Genomic DNA, 20642 nt, shown 5'->3' with positions numbered 1-20642 from the left:
AAAGAAAGAACAATTAAAAACCCTTCCCTACATCTCTACACACAACCCACTTAACAATGAGGCCTTCAGCACCATACTACAAAGCACAGCCCTACTAAAGGGAGACCCAAAGATGAACCGGATCCTCGAAACACACACCATCATTAAAAGTAAACGGCAACCAAAATCCTTGAAAAGGATTTTAACCCAAGCTAAACTGCACTCAACATCAACCACAAAACCAGCAGTTAGAAAATGTGGAAGGCCCAACTGCGGAATCTGTGTCATCTTGGTAGAAGGTTCAGAATTTATACTAGAACAAGGCCATCAGTTCACCATTAGAACAAACTTCACCTGTGCATCAAAAAACTTAATTTACGTCTTAACATGCGCAGGCTGCAATAGGCAATATATAGGCCACACAAAAAATAGCTTACGTAAAAGGATGGCGGTGCATAAATCACAAATTAGAAACCCTGAATACCGTAAAATACCAGACACATAGATAGATGTACTGCAAATGAAAATCCGAAATTTACAACTTACCCACTTTACAAATTCAGTGACAGCGTAACCTTCACTCAACGCCAAAATAAAGAACTTTATTTCATCAAAAAATTTAGACCAAGTTTGAACACCCTGGGCCAGGAATATTAAAACAAAACATTGGTCTTCCGAAAAAGAAAAAACGAAATTCTACCACAACCATTACGACTGCTCCCACTAGCACTACTACTACAACCACCGTGGTCACTACCATTACTGCTACGATCAACAGCCCCCTACTACTACCACTGCAGCTATGGCCACAGTGAGAGAATTAAAATAGTGGAGGTGGGGGGAATTACAATTTCTCAGATCCTTAAACAGTCACCCCCGCTGGCAATGGTATGTCTTAGGGAAGGAAGAATTTATAAAAAGATTTTTTCTCTGCGAGCAGATCTGATTTTGATTCGTCAAAAAATTGATGACGTTTTTCTACCGTGGTCAAACTAGTCGTTCTGCTTGGTTAGCCACCTTACAGGATACAGTTATGGGTCAGATCTGATTTTGATTCGTTAAAAAATTGATGACGTTTTTCTTCTGTGGTCAAGCTTGTCGTTCTGCTTGGTTGGTTTCCTAACAGGATACAGTTATGGGTCTTTTCCTTATATTCGTTGAAGCTGGGTTTTGATTGGTTTGGAATTATATGACGTCAGTGAACAGTGCCAGAGTAGCTGATATAACCCCAACAACCACAACAAAGGTTACCAAAATTACGACCAACAGACGACGACCAAGAATCACTTCTGTTGCTCCCATTGGAACACAAGGTAAAATCTATAATGAACTTCTCCACTACACTCGACAAAACAGTAAGGAACGACTATGGATTTTTTCTATTATACTCTTTATAATATATTTGATAAGGTTCGCCTTTTTAAGAACATGGATTCTATTGAATGTATGTAACAATTATGAACTGTTCCATTATACTGTTTATTATAAATTTTTTTGATAAGGTTCGTTATTTCAAGAACCAAAACATGTAAAATTAAAATTTATCTAATATAGTGGCGTTTTCAAACTTCTTTTTTACAAATATATATATATATATATATATATATATATATATATATAAGAATATATACTATGGGATAATGCTGGATACCAAACTTCAAGAGAGGCAAGTGTGTAGAATATTAGCCAAGTTGTAATGAAACTACATATTTATACAAGTGAATGGACAAAAGAAAGAAAAGGATACTCAACAGGTTTAGTAGGAGTTGTTCATCATCATCATCATCATCATCGTTTAACGTCCGTTTTCCATGCTAGCATGGGTTGGATGGTTCGACCGGGTCTGGGAAGCCATGAGGCTGCACCAGGCTCCAGTCTGATCTGGCAGTGTTTCTACAGCTGGATGCCCTTCCTAATGCCAACCACTCCCTGAATGTAGTGGGTGCTTTTACGTGCCACAGGTGCCATGGAGGCTGGCCACAATTGGTTGGTGCTTTTTACGTGCCACTGGCATGGAAATGTATTTGAATAAAGTTTCCAAAATCATGGCAGTGAACCCAGATGTAAATATTTTCTTAGACAATTTCTTAGCATTAAAAACAAACCCCTTACTGAAAATATAAACAACAACAAGAATTTGGAAATCAAAACATTTGAAAAGAAAGAATTATAAAGTTCTATAGTTCTCTTTCTCTTTCTCTTTTACTTGTTTCAGTCATTTGACTGCGGCCATGCTGGAGCACCGCCTTTTTTAGTCGAGCAAATCGATCCCAGGACTTATTCTTTGTAAGCCTAGTACTTATCCTATCGGTCTCATTTGCTGAACCGCTAAGTAACGGGGACGTAAACACACCAACATCAGTTGTCAAGCGATGTTGGGGAGACAAACACAGACACACAAACACACACACACACATATATATACATATATATATATATATACGACGAGACTTCTTTCAGTTTCCATCTACCAAATCCACTCAAAAGGTTTTGGTCGGCCTGAGGCTATAGTAGAAGACAATTGCCCAAGGTGCCACGCAGTGGGACTGAACCCGGAACTGTGTGGTTGGTAAGCAAGCTACTTATCACACAGCCACTCCTGCGCCTATGTATGTTTTATTGTTATGTATTATTATTTTAAAAAGTTTGATTCAGTTCCATGCCATTTAAAGTTTCATGGGCCTCTAACAGAAGCTCATCTCTTTCATCTGAAGCCTGAAAGAGATGGGTTTCTGTCAGAAACTTTAAGTTGCTTGGAGCCAAATCAAACTGTTTTAAATACGACTAGATATATATATTTCATCATGTTAAACTGTTAATCCCAACACATTTTTTCTCTCTCCATTTTTTATGCCTCTCAATCCTTTCTGTTGAAGAGCGTAGGCTCAAAATGTCGAAGACCTTTTCATTTTTCCCAACCATTAAAAACTAATACATCTTCTTGTTGTTCTTTCACTTGTCTTTGTCTTTTATTTTCTGTAAATTTGAACTATATATATTTATAGGTGCAGGAGTGGTTATGTGGTAAGTAGCTTGCTTACCAACCACATGGTTCCGGGTTCAGCCCCACTGCATGGCACCTTGGGCAAGTGTCTTCTACTATAGCCTCGGGCTGACCAAAGCCTTGTGAGTGTATTTGGGAGATGGAAACTGAAAGAAACCCATCATATATATATATATGCATATGTTGTGTGTGTGTGTGTGTGTGTTTGTCCCCACCAACATTGCTTGACATCCAATGCTAGTGTGTTTACATTCCTGTAACTTAGCAGTTCGGCAAAAAGAGTCTGATAGAATAAGTACTAGGCTTATAAAGAATTTGCTGGACTAAAAGGGGGTGCTCCAGCATGGCTGCAGTCAAATGACTGAAAGAAATAAAAGAATAAAAGGATAAAAGAATATGTGTGTGTGTGTGTGTGTGTGTGTGTGTGTGTTTGTGTGTGTATAGTAAAGTTCAAATGCAACTCAAGTCTCACCTATTCGTCTTGTTCAACCAACAAAGGGATATTTGCCTACAAATCCTTTGATATATGGAAGAAAGATGTGTCAAAAGAATGGAATGTGTAGGATGGGTTTTACAATTAATAAAACATTTTAAGGGAAGGAATCTTTATTTCAATAGTGGGTAGGCAGTAAGCTAAACATTGGTGAAAGGTCAAGAGACAGATGAAAAAGATGGGTCAGAGTAAGGACTGCTGAAAAGAAATGGAGAAAGTGGGGGAAAGAATGATAATGTTCAAGTCAAACTGTAAACTATAGCTTTGTACTGTATCTTAAATGGACCTATTCTTTCTATAATTTTCTTCTTCTAAAAAAGAAAAAAAAAGGCTAAAATGTCATGGGGTCCATATGAAGAAAGTACTCTTTTACTTGTTTCGGTCATTTGACTGTGGCCATGCTGGAGCACAACCTTTAGGCGAGCAAGTCAACCCCAGGGTTTATTTTTTGGAAGCCTAGCACTTATTCTATCAGACTCTTTTGCCGAACCGCTAAGTTATGGGGACATAAACACACCACCATCATTTGTCAAGTGAAGTTGTGCGTGTGTGGGTGGGTGGGTTGGGGGCAAACACAGATGCACAAACATATACACACACATACATATATATATATATATACATATATACGACGGGCTTCTTTCAGTTTCTGTCTACTAAATCCACTCACAAGGCTTTGGTCGGCCTGAAGCTATAGTAGAAGACACTTGCCCAAGGAGCCACGCAGTGGGACTGAACCCGGAACCATGTGGTTGGTAAGCAAGCTACTTACCACACAGCCACTTCAATGCCCAAAGTACCTAACTTTCTGAATAAGTGTATGTATATGTTTGTGAATGTCATCACCATCCATCATCATCATTGTTTTAATGTACACTTTTCCAAGTTTGCATGAGTCAGATGGAACTTTTGAAGTAGATTTTTGTACAGTTGGATACCCTTTCCGTTGGCAAGGCTTGCCTGTTAATAATTTCCTGTAGTTAGGCATATTTTCATCGAAGATTAGAAATGGAAGACATTGCTTCTATGATGATGATATTTGTTGACAACTATATTGCGATGTCTAGGTGCAGGAGTGCATGTGTGGTAAGTAGCTTGCTTACCAACCACATGATTCCGGGTTCAGTCCCACTGTGTGGCACCTTGGGCAAGTGTCTTCTACTATAGCGTCGGGCTGACCAAAGCCTTGTGAGTGGATTTGGGAGACTGAAACTGAAAGAAATAATAATAATTTATTTAATTTGATTTTCGCGGGAAGGAAAGTTTTATTGAAGTCATGTATCGCCTTGACCTTCGAAACGTGGAGTAGATGAAACTAAGGTGACTGAAGAAGGGGAATTTTCCTTGTTTAGTATGTCCTGTACTCTATTTTTTCGTTGTTTAAAAGAAACGTCCATTTCCTTGGTTTTGTGTTTATGTTTTCATTTCTCATTGTGTTTGACATTTTTTTGGTGTCCTGTACCCATATATGCATGTATATGTACATGTAGAGGTAGGTACGTACATATATGTATGTATATATGCATATGTTTTATTTATTAATTTATTATATATATATATATGTGTGTGTGTGTGTGTGTGTGTGTGTGTGTGTGTGTGTGTGTGTGTGTTTATGTGTCTGTTTGTCTCCCCAACATCGCTTGACAACCAATGCCGGTATGTTTACGACCCCGTAGCTTAGTGGTTCGGCAAAAGAGACTGATAGAATAAGCACTACGACTTACAAAGAATAAGTCCTGGGGTTGATTTGCTTGACTAAAGGCAGTGCTCCAGCATGGCGCAATCATATGACTGAAACAAGTAAAAGAGTAAAAGAGTAAGAATAAATATGTACATGCATATATATATATATATATATACACACACACACACATATATATATAGGCGCAGGAGTGGCTGTGTGGTAAGTAGCTTGCTAACCAACCACATGGTTCCGGGTTCAGTCTCACTGCGTGGCATCTTGGGCAAGTGTCTTCTGCTGTAGCCCCGGGCCGACCAATGCCTTGTGAGTGGATTTGGTAGACGGAAACTGAAAAAAGCCTGTCGTATATATGTATATATATATATGTATGTGTGTGTGTTTGTGTGTCTGTGTTTGTTCCCCTAGCATTGCTTGACAACCGATGCTGGTGTGTTTACGTCCCCATCACTTAGCGGTTCGGCAAAAAGATACCGATAGAATAAGTACTGGGCTTACGAAAAGAATAAGTCGAGTTGCTCGACTAAAGGTGGTGCTTCAGCATGGCCTCAGTCAAATGACTGAAACAAGTAAAAGAGTAAAAGAGTATATGTACGTGTGTGTGTGTGTGTTTGTGTCTGTGTTTATCCTCCACCACCTCTTGACAACTGGTATTGGTGTGTTTTCATTTCTGTACCTTAGCAGTTTCACAAAAAGAGATTGAGAGAATAAGTATAAGGCTTAATTAAAAAATTAGTACTGGGGTCAACTCATTCGACTAAAAATTCTCCAAGGTGGTGCCCCACCATGGCCGCAGTCTCACAACTGAAACAATTAAAAGATAAAAAAATATAAGAAATATCATGAGGAATTGTATTAAAAAATTGCTGAAATATTTTGTGTACTGTGAGAATATAATTGATTAATGGTACATAAATTTTAACAGCAAATTCTTATATAGACCTCTAAGGGTCATGTGGACCTCTAAGGGTCATGTGGACTTTTAAGGCTCATGTGGACCTCTTTGTGTCATGTGGACCTCTAAGGGTCATATGTATGTATGTGTGCGTGTGTGTGTGTGTGTGTGTGTGTGTGTGTGGTGTGTGTGTGTTGTGTGTGTGGTGTGTTTGTGTGTGTTGTGTGAGTGCCAAGGAACAAAAAGAGCAAAGGAAGTTGGCCGACCAAAGCCTTGTGAGTGGATTTGGTAGACGGAAACTGAAAGAAGCCCGTCGTATATATGTTTATATATATATATATATATATTATATATGTATTTATATGTATGTGTGTGTGTATATGTTTGTGTGTCTGTGTTTGTCCCCCCAACATTGCTTGACATCCGGTGCTGGTGTGTTTACGTCCCCGTAACTTAGCAGTTCAGCTAAAGAGATCGATAGAATAAGCACTAGGCTTACAATGAATAAGTCCTGAGGTTGATTTGCTCGACTAAAGGCGGTGCTCCAGCATGGCCGCAGTCAAATGACTGAAACAAGTAAAAGAGTAAAAGAGAGTAAATAAATAGATGAATATAATAAATAAATAAATAAATAAATAAATAGATTAATGTAATAATTATGAATATGACTTGTAAGGCAGAGACAAAACAATAAAAATACTGAACACAGGCAAAATGGTAGATGTGAAAAAAAAAAAAAGAAGCAGTTACAAAATCAAAAAAGAAATATGTAAATGAAGACAGGTAAAATAAAAAAAATAATAAAAAGAAGAAAAAAAAACAGAAACAAAAAATAAAGAACAAAAGAGGAGGGGGGAGCAAAAAAGGAGCCGATTGTTGTCTTGAGAACAGGTTTATGTGTAACTCAGTCTCTCTCACACAGACACAAAAATGTGTGTGTGTGTGTTGGTCACAACAGAGAAAAAGAGTGAGTGAGAGGTAGGCTTTGTCTGATTTAAAATATCAGGCTGACAGCATATCTTACCTGTGTGTAGTTGGATATTATTTTGATGTTGAACGGATATTTTGTGTGTCCTCTGTAGAAAGACAGGTAAGTAAAGATATCTTTTTGGTTGGGATGGTGGTGTTCATAGGGTTATGATACCCAGATGCTATTATATATATATATATATATATATACACACACACACACTTGTACATTCATGCAATATGTATGTATGCGTATGTCTATCCTTCTGTCTCTCAATATGTTCATACTGTTGCATGTTCGGCATGTATGTATATATATCTTTATTTATATATATATATTTATATGTATGTATATAACGTATATATATATATATATATATTTATATGTATGTATATAATGTATATATATATATATATATATATATAGATAAAATATCCACACACACTCACACACATGCACACACGGACACACACACATAAACAGCAACACACATACATGCATACATGCATACAGACAAACTATTGCACACACATGTGTAGAAATAAAAATGGAGCTTCTACATGGTCACTTAATGTGTTAAAAAAAGCAGCCAAACCCCCCTCTAACGTAGTCCTAGATACGCTATTCCTGAGAGCAACTCTTTCAATTACAGATCTAATCAATCAGTACTGACCTAGGGTTGTACAATAACAGATACGCTCAGACATGGGAGTAGATGGACCCTGAACAAAAGTACCCTAGGACAGTGTTCTGCATGTAAATACGTTTACAGCTGTGTCCTCACCACAGTGTAAAATAAAGAGTAAAACACTTTGAATAAGTAAGATAATCACTTTTTCTCTCTACCTAATGTCAAAGATATGTAGTACATTTCTGTTATAATCTGAGTCCAGACTAAAAATTTTCTTAATTGGATAAAAAAAATCCCAGCCCAGGTTCAAACTGAGGTAGACACCTGCTTTGAAAAATCTGTTTTTTACTGATTTTATTTTTATGAAAATTTCTCTAATTGAAAAAAATTCATTCCATGTTTAAATTGAGGCAGAGAACTTCAATGCAAGATCAGTTTCTCGTTTATGAAAATTTTTCAAATTGATTAAAAAAACCCAGGTTTTCAAACTGAAGTAGAGACCTGCTATAAAAGATTTACAGATCTGTTTGTTTAAAAAAAAATTTTCAATTAAATTTTCCTTTATTTGTAAAAATTCATCCTATGTTTAACTCAAGGCAAAGATCTGCTGTGTAAGATAATGTTTTTGATCATGAAAATTTTCCTAACTGGAAGAAATTCAGTCCAGGTTTAAATTGAGACAGAGAACTGTTAGGAAAGATTCATAATCTTTTTTAAAGAAAATTATCCTAATTGGATAAATAAACTGGTCTGAGATAAAAAAAAAAAAAAAAAAAAAAAAAAAAAATTATGGCAGGGATTGCTATGCAAGATTCAGTTTTTTTGTTTTATGAAAATTTTTCTTGTTGGAAGCCTCACCCCAGCCCAGGTTCAAATTGTGGCAAAAACTGCTAGACAAGATTAAATTTCTGCTTATGAAAATATTTTTAATTGATAAAAAATTCCATCCTGGTTAAAATTGAGGTAGAGACCGGCTATGAAAAGTCCAGTTTTTGTTTATGAAAATTTTCCTAATGAGGGATAAACCCAGTTTGGGTTCAAACCGAGGCAGGGACCTGCTACAGATACTCTTAGTTAGTTTTTCAATTCAGTATATTATATACATGTAATAGTACTGTATACGAGCCTATAGACTAACATAGTCATGTTAACACTAATTCATGCATAAATACCTATGAAGATAGATAGCCATACACATACAGACATAAACACACATACATAGATACTTTGACACACACAAACACACACAGATATTTACACACATATACATACATATGTGTGGAGGCGCAGTGGCCCAGTGGTTAGGGCAGCAGACTCGCGGTCGTAGGATCGCGGTTTTGATTCCCAGACCGGGTGTTGTGAGTGTTTATTGAGCGAAAACACCTAAAGCTCCACAAGGCTCCGGCAGGGGGTGGTGGCGATCCCTGCTGTACTCTTTCGCCACAACTTTCCCTCACTCTTTCTTCTGTTGGCCTGCTCGCTTAGCCCGCGGAGTGGCGTCATTTGAAGGCTAAAACAATGCGAAGCGCATTGTGACCAGCGATGTGTAGTAACATCTGATAGCCTGGTCGGTCACGGTGATCACATACATATGTACATATATACAAACATATTCAATTTCAGGAAATTCCATTAGCACACATGGATTCTTAGTCCTGCTAGGGACTTACAATCCTCCACACTAATGTGACCATAGCAGGCACCTCTTGCTTACTGCTTCCAAAGCTGACATATGCTTTAGAGTGACTGGCAACATGCAACATGTATCCAGTACAAACTTATTTTCTTTACTACCCACAAGGGGCTAAATACAGAGAGGACAAACAAGGACAGACAAATGGATTAAGTCAATTATATCGACCCCAGTGCGTAACTGGTACTTAATTTATTGATCCCAAAAGGATGAAAGGCAAAGTCGACCTCGGCGGAATTTAAACTCAGAACATAGCGGCAGACGAAATACCTATTTCTTTACTACCCACAAGGGGCTAAATTCAGAGAGGACAAACAAGGACAGACAAACGGATTGAGTCAATTATATCGACCCCAGTGCGTAACTGGTACTTAATTTATCGATCCCAAAAGGATGAAAGGCAAAGTCGACCTCGGCGGAATTTAAACTCAGAACATAGCGGCAGACGAAATACCTATTTCTTTACTACCCACAAGGGGCTAAACACAGAGAGGATAAACAAGGACAGACAAACGGATTGAGTCGATTATATCGACCCCAGTGCGTAACTGGTACTTAATTTATCAACCCCGAAAGGATGAAAGGCAAAGTTGACCTTGGCAGAATTTGAACTCAGAAAGTAGCAGCAGAAGAAATGCCAATTTCTTTACTATGCACAGAGAGGACAAACAAGGACAGACAAACGGATTGAGTCGATTATATCGACCCCAGTGCGTAACTGGTACTTAATTTATCGACCCCGAAAGGATGAAAGGCAAAGTCGACCTTGGCAGAATTTGAACTCAGAACATAGCGGCAGACGAAATACTGCTTAGCATTTCGCCCAGTGTGCTAACGTTTCTGCCAGCTCACCACCTTTATTGCATCCAGTACAATCTGTCACATGATGAAGCCATCAGTGACTAAACCAGCCACCCCTGCCAAACCTGCTTGGAAGGAAAGGAGAGTGGTTATTGTTGGATGCTCTGTAGGACACACGGACACACACACACACACACACACACACACACATACACACACACAGACACACATACACACACACACACACACACAATAGGTACTATTTAAGAAGAGTGGTCCTAGTGCGCGCACTCGCATACTCGCACATCTGCGCTAGCTAGTCGTGACTAGTCGATCCTACAATGACTACCTATCCTATAAAAAAAACCCTATTTGTTTAAAAAAAAACCTAATTTATGATGGGGGTACCAAACATTTATCTAATAACTTCTAATAACTTTCAACCGAATTTGTATGAACATTTGTTATAGGATAGGTAGTCGTTGTAGGATCGACTAGTCACGACTAGCTAGCATGGATACGCGAGTACGTGAATGTGCGCACCGGGACCACTCTTCTTAAATAGTACCCACACAAGATATCCCTCACTTCTAAAACAGGTAAGGGTTATTAATGACCTGTAGGAACACTTCATTTCATTATTCAAAGTATATTAAACGTTTTGTTGTAAGTCAATACTGTGTTTTTACTGTAAAGGCTAAGTGACAAGAGAGGCATCTAGCCTGTAAAACAATACCTCAGATATGTATTTACTAGCGTGGAAAACAGGTGTACGAACATGTGAACGAATGAACAAAGATACCGAGATAAATATCATCATCATCATCATCATCATCATCATCATCGTTTAACGTCTGTTTTCCATGCTGGCATGGGTTGGACGGTTCGACCATTGTCTGGGAAGCCAGGAGGCTGCACCAGGCTCCAGTCTGATCTGGGCAGTGTTTCTACAGCTGGATGACCTTCCTAACGCCAACCACTCCGTGAGTGTAGTGGGTGCTTTTTACATGTCACCGGCACAGAGGCCAGGGTAGGCTGGCAACGGCCACGAACGGTTGGTGCTTTTTATGTGCCACCGGCACATACACACAATAAATAACAGCTCATACACAGAGGCTTATGAAGATTAATTTTACAGTTGTTCGATCAACAAATCTATCCTCCGCCTTTTGCCCCCACTCCTTTCACCACTCTTTGGAATATAGGCCACAATCAACAATATCTGACTTTTCTAAGTTCATCTGTCTCTGAGCAATCCTTTACTAACAGCTTCCAGTTGTGTTTTTGGTTTGCAAGATTCTTTATGTGAGTTCGTGTGTTGAAGCATATTCTGTTGTGTCTGGGGAGAGTCACTTTTTTGTGCCTTATAATGTAACACACTCACCGGTAGAAAATACACAAACACGGACATGCAAGCACATAAATATGCAAGATACATACATACAGATGCACACACATACATATATATATATATATATACATATGCATACACACACATATATACATACATACACATGCAAACATACACACATACATACGTACATGCATGCATGCATAGGCACACACACACACACACACACTGACCCACAAACATGCGCACAAGCAAACAAAAGGGAACGCAGTGTAAATAACAGACAGAGTCAAGACTATTGAAAAGGTTACAAGACACAATGAAAATTTTAGGAAAATAAAAATAAGAAATAAATGGAAATTTTACCGGTGAGAGTGTTACATTATAAGGCACAAAAAGAAAATGACTCTCCCCAGACACAACAGAATAATAAATAGGGATTTCTTTTATTTGCCACCAGGACGAAAGATGAGGGATAATAGTAAAAAAGCTTGTTGATTTTTGCAAAAAATGTCTTTATACAAAACTAGCAGTATCGCCCGGCGATGCTCGGGTTTGTAAGGGAAATAACTATATAAGCATTTTTAGAGAGTTACTTCCTTTATAGATGCCAATTCGGGCTTTCTTAGCCATTTCTGTTTTGGTGTCTTCAAGCCATGAAGTCGTTGTTCTAAAAGAACGCTGGTCTCCTTGACAACGCATTATGACGTTGATTTCCTTACACTCCCTTCCCCACAGCTTCACGAGGGAGGGAAGAAGGGGGAGAAGCAAACACAGGTGCAGGTGTTTGAACGTGGACGCCAACTCCGCCGCCATCGACACACGAAAGATTATGCATTAAAATGGAATAAAAAATTATGTTAAATAATCGTAGACGTGCGCTAATAGCCAGACGGGTTCGATATGAATCACGACTATAAGATACCCGAATTTGGTTAAACTGCACCGCAAAATGTGGGAGTAGTTAGGAATCTAAATCGTAGGAGACAGACACTCACACAACTACAGTTTTATATATATAGATTAATACAGCAATTTAAATATCATCCATAAACATGCAAACACCAACAAACAAAAAGGCTGAGCAAGTTAAACACTAATGCATACATGTTCTCTTCACACCTGTATACAGTATTCATACCACCACCACCACCACCACCACCACCACAACCACTACTGCTAAATTTGACAACATTCCTTTTGAGCATTATAAAGGAAACAGACCATGACTTCTACTTTACAATCAGAAAATCCACACAGAGTTCATAAATATTTAACTGCTAAATATTCATATGTAAATGCAAGCACTACAGACTGGTGCTGGCCTGACTTTACCAGCTCCTGTCAAACCATCAAAACTATGCCATGCCAGCATGGAAAACAGACATTAAATGATGATGATGAGGATGATGATGTGTGTGTATATATATATTATATCTATCTATCTATCTATCTATCTATCTATCTATCTATCTATCTATCTATCTATCTATCTATCTATCTATCTATCTATCTATCTATATATATATATAATAATATGAGGGAATATTATTCCAAACTTACGGGGAAAAATTCAATTTAGAAATACTAAATCAAATTTCATAAAATATAATATATATATATATATATATATATATATATATATATATATATATATATATATATATATAAATTAGGAAAAAAACCATCTTTTATCAATTCAATAATGAAAAATTAAATTATACCATTTGGAAAAATTACATATTATAGACAGATTAAATATAAGATAAAATATATAACGCGTTTTATTTACTATTTTGCACGTTACTTAATCATTGTCATATGTAGAAGTCGGTAGGCTGCGTTTGGAGTCAAGACTTTACATAGGAAATAAGTTCATCATCATTTGAAAAGTGCTTCCCCTTCAAAAAAGTTGGGAGAGTAAAGGAGATGAAGAAGGATTTCATAGCTATAGGATGTGCTTTCATCTGGGCAACATGCGCATTGTGAACTGAGGTGTTAGCTTGGAGGAGGTGGACTCCTTCGGTCAACATGCCATGCTCCTCTGCTTTGATGGTGTCCTGCAATTTCTACAGCAGTGAAGCATAATATGCCCCATTAATTGTGGTGCCCTTTGCCAGAAAATCCATCATCATTACTCTGTGCTGGTCCCAAAAGACTGTGAATATCGCCTTGTCTGTTGGGGGCTGGACAAAAGCATTCTTTGGAGGTGGTGCATTATTACGTTTCCATTGCTTCGACTGGACTTTAGTCTCGAGATCATTGTGATGGCTCCATGTTTCATCCTGTGTGGTAAGTCTGCAAAAAGTCCTCATTTTCTTTGCACATCACCAAAAGAGCCTGGGAGAAATTGATTCATTCCCGCTTCTGAAAATATGTGAGCATCTGGGGAGTCCTTCGTGCAGACAAGTTCTGCATGTGCAAGTGGTTGTAAATGTTTTTTTTCCATGGACTGAACACTTATTTTCACTTCTTAAGCTAGTTGTTGAATAGTTATGTAGTGATCTTTCAAAATGGCAGCTTCCACTTTATGAATGGTGTCATCATCAAAGGTGGAATGTGGTCATTCAGGAATAGAAGCAGTCTCCACCAATGCCTGACAACATTTGAATTGACAATGCCAGTGCTTGATTGTGTTGTATGATGGTGCATTGTCTCCATAAACTTCTTTCATCTCATCAAAAGTCTCTTTTGATGTGTAACCTTTCAAGTATAAGAACCTGATCACTGATGTGCATTCAACTGTCTCCATTATAAGACCTTAGTCCACTTCAGCAGCCGTAAAAGACAAACAAATACTAGTGCAAAGCTGCAATTTGCAATGTGACATGTAGGGACATGTATGATTATACCTGTACAAGTTCCGTTTCCTGCAATAGCTGAAAGTGAGTCAGGGGAAATCTTTAATGAACACCCCTCACGCATGTGTCTGTGTACACCCATGCACACACACATACATGCACACACACAAACACACACACTTATGTATAGTTTATAGGTTAGAGACAGGTGTTCTCTATAGAAATACACTTCGAAGTGCTCAAGAGATTTCAACTTGAGTGGGTAGATGGGTAAATGTAATGAGAAGCAAGTTAGGCAAGTTGATTTACACAGAATCATCATCATCATCATCGTTTAACGTCTGCTTTCCATGCTAGCATGGGTTGGACGATTTTGACTGAGGACTGGCGAACCAGATGGCTGCACCAGGCTCCAATCTTGATCTGGCAGAGTTTCTACAGCTGGATGCCCTTCCTAACGCCAACCACTCTGAGAGTGTAGTGGGTGCTTTTTATGTGCCACCAGCATGGGCGCCAGTCAGGCGGTACTGGCAACGACCTCGCTCGAATCTTTTTACATGTGCCACTGGCACAGGTGCCAGTGAAGCGACGTTGGTAACGATCATGCTTGAACGGTGCCCTTTTATGTGCCACGGGTATGGAAGCCAGTTGGCTGCTCTGGCAATGATCACGCTCGGAATATTAAATACATTTAATAGAAAAAAATGTACATGTGTATGGATATCAAATAGTCCAACTTACAGAAAATAAATGATATCAGGAGTTAAATGAGTAGAGTTTTATGAGTCCGACAGCTGTTTCTGGGGGGATTGGTGGTCTGGAATAAAGTTAGTTACTTGGACCCATTGTTGGATAACACAGCATCTGTCTTCAGGGTTGATTTTAACATTTTATAGTATCCTACATTTCAAAACACTTCCAGGCGGACATTCTTTAAGGTATTTTAATCCATACCTTTTAAAATGTCTACCCATCCTCTCATCACACCGTGAGAACGCCAAGCTCCCACCATTTTTAAAAATTACATTGCATCATGTAGTATTTCACATTTTGAAATCAGAATTTCTAAGTTTCATTTTGGTGGGGATTTTAATCATGAAAATTAAAATAAGGGAGTAGAAGTACCAAAAGGTGGTGAACTGGCAGAAACGTTAGCACACCAGGTGAAATGCTTAGCAGTATTTCATCTGTCTTTACGTTCTGAGTTTAAATTCCGCCGAGGTCGGCTTAGCCTTTTATCCTTTTGGGGTCTATTAGATAAGTGCCAGTTACGCACTAGGGGCGATGTAATCGACTTAATCCTTTTGTCTGTCCTTGTTTGTCCCTCCCCTCTATGTTTAGCCCCTTGTGGGTAGTAAAGAAATAAGAAGTACCAAATTCTTTCTCTAAAATTGCGTATTACAAATGTTTCAAAATGTGTAATACTGTAACATTGAAGATTCATCATGCAACATACTTAGAACAACCGAACTCAGCTCACAGACAGATTAGTCCCCCGTGCCAAGCAATAAAAGTATGTTTCTTGCTTATGTTTGCTTTGTCAAAAATTAACGCTTGGTTCAAGAGCATTCCTTTGTAAAACAACTAGAAACAGATAAAAAAAACAGGAGTCGGTGTTTCGCGTTTGAGCAATAGATGGGACACCATTGGTGGTAAGTTGTCATTGAGCCTCATCGGTTTAATGAAAATGTTATACCTAGCATGTTTACAGTGCACTCTGTAACCCACAAGCAACATCTGGTTGTTAATATACCAGGTGACAGACTTAACAAATCAATGAACACTATTATTGTAGCAGTAAATAAAATCAAGGCCAATGCTCACAATTCCTCACTGGTCCTACAGCTCAGTACTGAGAATGATAAAGATTATGAACGTTTGTTGTTGCACACAGAAGTTTGAAGGGAAACTGCCTGAAAGTTTCTATCCTCCCTTTTAAAACAGTTCTTGAATTCTTGTAAGGCTCTTATTCATTTCTTTGTGATTTACCCGAATTATTGCTTATATGGCAGATATATTGGAATGTCCGGAAAGTTTGTGCCGATTTTTAAAGGAAAGAAAAAGGTCAATAAATACTTGCCATTACATTTTAAAATCAACCAAATATGAACCATTTTGTTGCACAATGCGTCTCCATCTTTCCTTTAACTTGAAAATACCCTCTTCCCAGAATTCAGGTGGTTTCATAGCAAAGAATTCATCAAAGTATCTTTTTACATCATCCAAGGAATTGAAATTTTTACCATTAAGGCTATTTTGCAGAGACCTGAATAAGTGGAAATCTGAAGGAGCAATATCTGGTGAATATGGAGGGTGGGGTAACACATCCCAGCCGAGCTGCAGCAATTTTTGTCTGGTCTCCAAAGCATCAATTGCTGAAAATGAACTTTCTTATCTTCCATTTTAAAGGGTTATAGAATTAACACAGGTTATAGGAACATAAACCTTCTTCCACGAAAAGATAGCTTAAACTGTGCCCTAAATTGAGGTGTAGTCAAATCCTATTTTATGGACTCAACCATGTTCTAAAATAAGTCGAAAGGTAAGCTACTATAAATCGGCATGAACTTTCCGGACAACCCAATATTTTTACAAAGTTCAATGAAGTTAATTTGCAACTGCAAGGAAATGAGGTTAAACCATATGAAAGTGAAACCAGCCCTCTCCATGTTTCTGTCCAAATTACAGTTGTTCAAATTTAACGTAGGCTGTCACTAGTTTTTCCAGTTTCCAAGCCTCTCTGATTTAAACAAACAAAAGCACATACCAGAAGATGACATATAAGAGTATTGTTCACAGCTGGATGAGCTGCAGAGAGACATGTCTCATAGATTTCAGGATATTTACTTTTGATTGAAATACCCATCTGGGTGATTCCTAGGTCCCAGTAATGAGGGAAGAAGAATGGTGGAGGAAGAACTGGTTCCATTTTAAAATGACTTTGAGCAGAGGCCAATGTTAAAAAATATCATATCTGGATATTTGATTGAAAAAGGACCTTTTTGACTGCTACCCTGCACTGTGGAACGGAGTCAAGATGTACTTTGTTGCCTTCCTAACATTATATTTTTTTAGACCGAGGTCTCAGTGCAGCTTTTACAGATTTGTTCTAAGCAAAGAAACAGGCTGCAAATGATTGAATGAGGGGACTACTTCTCATTGCCTTTCAGCCAGATGTCAATAAGCCGATATCCCTGCACAATGTACATCCATTGTATTAAAAATAAGATAATAATGTAGTTACAAGTGGGATGTAAATTCAGTCTTTTCATATTGGAAAAACAACAAAATAATGGATTAATTAGGTTAAGTTTTATTTGTGAAAAACAGTTTTGAATTTGGAGAAGAAAGAGGTGTACTTTTGTAATGGGGGAGAGGGCGTAGGAGTGTGATGTGGGTGCCAAGAGGCGGCAGTCGGAAAAAGCTTGGAAACCAGTGGGATAGGCGATGGTGGCCGGAGGGGGAGTTTGTATAATAATGTAATAACTATTACAGGTGTGTGTAGAGGGAAGGTAGATGAGAGATGTAAGATATAATTATGAAAGAAGGCGGAGATGTAATTAAAGGAGTTGACTCTGTGTGGAGAAGGGTGGGGGAGTGTGTATATCGTCTGGTGTGGTGTGATGGGTGTATTTCAGTTGGCATAAGAACTCTTGTTATAGCAGTTGTGGGGTAGATAAGGGTGGTGGTGATGGTGATGGTGATGGTGTTTACTTCTTAATGAGTCATGAGGCTGGTAATTAACAGTGCTGGGGGATATATTCTGTGATGATTGTAATAGGGCCACATGGTGGAGGTGATACTGATGAAATATAAGCAGTGCTGGGGGACATTCCTATGATGTATGCAATGGTGGTGGTCAAGGTAGTGATGGTAATAGTGTAAACTGTGGTAGTAATATTAGTAAAGTTGAAAAGGGAAGTGAGTATTTTGTGATTAATGTAATGGTGGTAGTAATGATAATGGTGGCGCTAGTGATGGCACTAGCGTAATGGGTAGCAGTAAAATTAGTAGAGATGGGGGTGTATTTTGTAATGATTGAGTTAGTGTTGGGGTTGATAGGTTAGACTGCCTCCCTCATTATTCAAGGACACTCTTACTATTCCTCATGGTGGGGTGAGAGTAATAGTACACATAGAGACAGTGAGGGTGGTGGCAAAGACAGAGAGAGAGAGAGAGAGAAAGAAAAAGAGAGGGAGAGAAAGAGAGACTTTTTGAGTTATTTTGCACACAGACAGACAAACCAACGCCGATGAAAACATAACCTCCTTCCTTGGCAGAACTAATGAATAGGCATGTTATTGCTTGGATTCTCACTGTAAGGTGTATACTCTGTGAATTCTTATCTGCTTGGCATACATCTGCATGCATCTGCCAATTTGTTTGCTGATTCCTATAAACAAGAGATCATGCTCTTCTGAGAGTCACCAGTCTGGAGTAACTTCTACAGAAGAAACACGCAATGAGATTGAAACACAGCAGTGTCTCAAAGCTCCCTTATATTGATGAATGACATGTGTTAGGAACATATATTGCTTTGAGGGAGATGATGTTCTTCAGTAGCAAATAACAACCGCAAACAGATATTCAAGTTTTGAATCTCTTTTACTCTTTTACTCTTTTACTTGTTTCGTCTATTTGACTGTGGCCATGCTGGAACACTGCCTTTAGTCGATTGAGCAAATCAACGCTAGGACTTATTCCTTGTAAGCCTAGTACTTAGTCTATCGGTCTCTTTTGCTCAACCATTAAGTTATGGAGACATAAACACACCAGCATCAGTTGTCAAGCGATGTTAGGTGGGGGAACACAGATACACAAACATATACACATACACACATATATATATATATATATATACACGCATATATACGATGGGCTTCTTTCAGTTTCTGTCTACCAAATCCACTCACAGGGCTTTGGTCGGCCCAAGGCTATAGTAGAAGACATTTGCCCAAGGTGCCATGCAGTGGGACTGAACCCGGAACCATGTGGTTGGTAAGCAAGCTACTTACCACACAGCCACTCCTACACCTCTGTGATAATATATTAAGAATGACAAGATGTGTTGATTGGATTCTTACTGTTCTGCTTGCACCTCTATGAAATATCTTTAATTTTATTATATAAAATGATACATTCCCTAAAATAAGGAATTCTTTCATCTGTATGTAGTAAGGAGGCCCTGTTGGGGGGAGGATAACCTCTTAATAGAGAATTGCAGGGAAAGTTGGTCTAAACAATCATCACCACCACCACTACCACCACCACCACCACCACCACCACACCACCACCACCACCACCCCACCACCACCACCATCATCAACATCATCATCATCAACTGTCTGTTTGCCATGTTGGTATGAGTTGGATGGCTTGATAGTAACTGGTAAGGCAAAGGGCTGCACCAGGTTCCGTAGCCTGTTTTGGCTTGGTTTTTAAAACTGGATGCCCTTCATAATGTCAACCCAACTTTTTATGTACTGGATGCATTTCATGTAGCACCATCACCAATGTTTTTTTTTTAAGTGACACCAGCACCCCAACCAATGCTTTTTACATGGCACCCTGGTTTTAGGATGGAAATTCTTAAACCTCATTTACGATATATAATGGACTTGATATGGTGAAACCTAAAGAGAGGAAGCATTACACATTTGTACAGCAAAACAATTGAAGAAGCTTTTTCAACTTTTAATATGTGACTTGTAGTTCTTTCAAGGAGTATTTTTTAAAGCTTTCCTATGACGTTTCTTATATATGACATTGTTACCAGATACCATTGTATGTTTAGCAGATCAAAGGTGGAGAGGGATTACAGGTAATTAGATCAGAGAAACAGAATACACAGTTTTCAGTGCATTAGGTAGATAAACACACACACACACACACACACATACAGAAACACACACACATATGCACGCATGCATGCACACATGCACACACGCATGCACACGTGTGAAATACACACACACACACACACACACACACACACACACACACATACACATGGCTGTTGTTAATGAAAAGAACAAACAATGGAAGACCAGTGATGCGAAAAATCACTACAATTTCAAGGTGTGACCTGAAGAAAATTGACCTGCTATTTCTTGCAGACTAAGTAACCACACACGACCTACCTCATTAAGTGGAGGGAAATAAAATCGGAGGGAAAAAGCCATGGAAAAACATGTCACAGGAAAAATAGTGAAAGTATTAAAATACATATATACATTCTTATTTCTTTATTGCCCACAAGGAGCTAAACATAGAGGGGACAAACAAGGACAGACAAACAGATTAAGTCGATAACTAGTACTTATCT

At 38.5% G+C, this 20642-nt stretch overlaps 1 protein-coding gene across 2 annotated transcripts in view; it reads left to right on the top strand.

Moving 5' to 3' along the window:
• The first annotated feature begins 7011 nt into the window (after nt 1-7011).
• LOC115220763 (b(0,+)-type amino acid transporter 1-like) overlaps nt 7012-20642 on the top strand; it is an 80219-nt gene continuing 66588 nt past the window's right edge. For both annotated transcript variants that reach the window (XM_036510198.1, XM_036510197.1), the window contains exon 1: nt 7012-7160. The gene's annotated coding sequence lies outside the window, so the exon portion shown is untranslated. The remainder of the gene's footprint in view (nt 7161-20642) is intronic.

The sequence above is a fragment of the Octopus sinensis genome, linkage group LG17 (assembly GCF_006345805.1).
Source record: "Octopus sinensis linkage group LG17, ASM634580v1, whole genome shotgun sequence".
NCBI lineage: Eukaryota > Metazoa > Mollusca > Cephalopoda > Octopoda > Octopodidae > Octopus > Octopus sinensis.
The sequence above is the reverse complement of the archived record's forward strand: the minus strand, read 5'-3'. Positions and strand labels throughout refer to the sequence as shown.